The sequence below is a fragment of the Antennarius striatus genome, chromosome 6 (assembly GCF_040054535.1).
Source record: "Antennarius striatus isolate MH-2024 chromosome 6, ASM4005453v1, whole genome shotgun sequence".
NCBI lineage: Eukaryota > Metazoa > Chordata > Actinopteri > Lophiiformes > Antennariidae > Antennarius > Antennarius striatus.
This window is the reverse complement of record NC_090781.1, coordinates 2482501-2485000: the sequence shown is the minus strand read 5'-3', so window position 1 is coordinate 2485000 and position 2500 is coordinate 2482501. Positions and strand designations below refer to the sequence as shown.

General features: G+C 40.4%; 6 non-coding genes across 6 annotated transcripts in view; all 6 read right to left on the bottom strand.

The window, feature by feature from the left end:
• The window catches only part of LOC137597702 (5S ribosomal RNA), a 119-nt gene extending 58 nt beyond the window's left edge, over positions 1-61 (bottom strand). Inside the window, exon 1 of the ribosomal RNA XR_011036062.1 lies at positions 1-61. This exon is cut by the window's left edge and continues 58 nt beyond it. This is a non-coding gene — a ribosomal RNA (5S ribosomal RNA).
• Positions 62-436: 375 nt separating this feature from the next.
• Positions 437-555, bottom strand: LOC137597690 (5S ribosomal RNA). The gene has a single exon (XR_011036051.1). It is a non-coding gene; the product is annotated as a 5S ribosomal RNA (ribosomal RNA).
• Positions 556-903: 348 nt separating this feature from the next.
• Positions 904-1022, bottom strand: LOC137597677 (5S ribosomal RNA). Its single transcript, XR_011036039.1, has one exon. It is a non-coding gene; the product is annotated as a 5S ribosomal RNA (ribosomal RNA).
• A 378-nt stretch (positions 1023-1400) lies between these two features.
• LOC137597665 (5S ribosomal RNA) lies at positions 1401-1519 on the bottom strand. Its single transcript, XR_011036028.1, has one exon. It is a non-coding gene; the product is annotated as a 5S ribosomal RNA (ribosomal RNA).
• A 375-nt stretch (positions 1520-1894) lies between these two features.
• Positions 1895-2013, bottom strand: LOC137597654 (5S ribosomal RNA). Its single transcript, XR_011036017.1, has one exon. It is a non-coding gene; the product is annotated as a 5S ribosomal RNA (ribosomal RNA).
• Positions 2014-2361: 348 nt separating this feature from the next.
• On the bottom strand, positions 2362-2480 carry LOC137597642 (5S ribosomal RNA). The gene has a single exon (XR_011036006.1). It is a non-coding gene; the product is annotated as a 5S ribosomal RNA (ribosomal RNA).
• Positions 2481-2500: the final 20 nt, after the last annotated feature.

The following is a 2500-nucleotide window of genomic DNA, read 5'->3' as shown; positions in this document are numbered from 1 at the left end:
CTCTGCTTAGCTTCCGAGATCGGACGAGATCGGGCGTGTTCAGAGTGGTATGGCCGTAAGCAACTATGCTGGTCAAAAAAACCCTATATAAAGGTGGCATGGCACACAGATAGCTTGCCCTTGGGATCATTACAGTATATATCTATCTATCTATCTAGATGCATGCATGCATAGATAGATAGATAGATAGATAGATAGATAGATAGATAGATAGATAGATAGATAGATAGATAGATAGATAGATAGATACAAAAGTCATTGCTAGTCAGGTTTCACTTATACAACAATTTTTACTCTTCTCTGGGATCAATTTCATCATTCAATCAATTCATTCAATCAAACTTTTATTAAATACAACTTTAGCTCATAAAACAACTTGACTCATCTGTCTTTCCTTCCAAACGCCCTCTGCTGGCGGGGGGACAGAAAAAGAAAAAGCTTACGGCACCTGGTATTCCCAGGCGGTCTCCCATCCAAGTACTAACCAGGCCCGACTCTGCTTAGCTTCCGAGATCGGACGAGATCGGGCGTGTTCAGAGTGGTATGGCCGTAAGCAACTATGCTGGTCAAAAAAACCCTATATAAAGGTGGCATGGCACACAGATAGCTTTCCCTTGGGATCATTAAAGTATATATCTATCTATCTATCTATCTATCTAGATGCATGCATGCATAGATAGATAGATAGATAGATAGATAGATAGATAGATACAAAAGTCGTTGCTAGTCAGGCTTCACTTATACAACAATTTTTACTTTTCTCTGGGATCAATTTCATTTCATCATTCAATCAATTCATTCAATCAAACTTTTATTAAATACAACTTTAGCTCATAAAACAACTTGACTCATCTGTCTTTCCTTCCAAACGCCCTCTGCTGGCGGGGGGACAGAAAAAGAAAAAGCTTACGGCACCTGGTATTCCCAGGCGGTCTCCCATCCAAGTACTAACCAGGCCCGACTCTGCTTAGCTTCCGAGATCGGACGAGATCGGGCGTGTTCAGAGTGGTATGGCCGTAAGCAACTATGCTGGTCAAAAATACCCTATATAAAGGTGGCATGGCACACAGATAGCTTGCCCTTGGGATCATTAAAGTATATATCTATCTATCTATCTAGATGCATGCATGCATAGATAGATAGATAGATAGATAGATAGATAGATAGATAGATAGATAGATAGATAGATAGATAGATAGATAGATAGATAGATAGATACAAAAGTCGTTGCTAGTCAGGCTTCACTTATACAACAATTTTTACTATTCTCTGGGATCAGTTTTATTTCATCAATCAATTCATTCAATCAAACTTTTATTAAATACAACTTTAGCTCATAAAACAACTTGACTCATCTGTCTTTCCTTCCAAACGCCCTCTGCTGGCGGGGGGACACAAAAAGCTTACGGCACCTGGTATTCCCAGGCGGTCTCCCATCCAAGTACTAACCAGGCCCGACTCTGCTTAGCTTCCGAGATCGGACGAGATCGGGCGTGTTCAGAGTGGTATGGCCGTAAGCAACTATGCTGGTCAAAAAAACCCTATATAAAGGTGGCATGGCACACAGATAGCTTGCCCTTGGGATCATTACAGTATATATCTATCTATCTATCTAGATGCATGCATGCATAGATAGATAGATAGATAGATAGATAGATAGATAGATAGATAGATAGATAGATAGATAGATAGATAGATAGATAGATACAAAAGTCATTGCTAGTCAGGTTTCACTTATACAACAATTTTTACTCTTCTCTGGGATCAATTTCATCATTCAATCAATTCATTCAATCAAACTTTTATTAAATACAACTTTAGCTCATAAAACAACTTGACTCATCTGTCTTTCCTTCCAAACGCCCTCTGCTGGCGGGGGGACAGAAAAAGAAAAAGCTTACGGCACCTGGTATTCCCAGGCGGTCTCCCATCCAAGTACTAACCAGGCCCGACTCTGCTTAGCTTCCGAGATCGGACGAGATCGGGCGTGTTCAGAGTGGTATGGCCGTAAGCAACTATGCTGGTCAAAAAAACCCTATATAAAGGTGGCATGGCACACAGATAGCTTTCCCTTGGGATCATTAAAGTATATATCTATCTATCTATCTATCTATCTAGATGCATGCATGCATAGATAGATAGATAGATAGATAGATAGATAGATAGATACAAAAGTCGTTGCTAGTCAGGCTTCACTTATACAACAATTTTTACTTTTCTCTGGGATCAATTTCATTTCATCATTCAATCAATTCATTCAATCAAACTTTTATTAAATACAACTTTAGCTCATAAAACAACTTGACTCATCTGTCTTTCCTTCCAAACGCCCTCTGCTGGCGGGGGGACAGAAAAAGAAAAAGCTTACGGCACCTGGTATTCCCAGGCGGTCTCCCATCCAAGTACTAACCAGGCCCGACTCTGCTTAGCTTCCGAGATCGGACGAGATCGGGCGTGTTCAGAGTGGTATGGCCGTAAGCAACTATGCTGGTCAAAAATA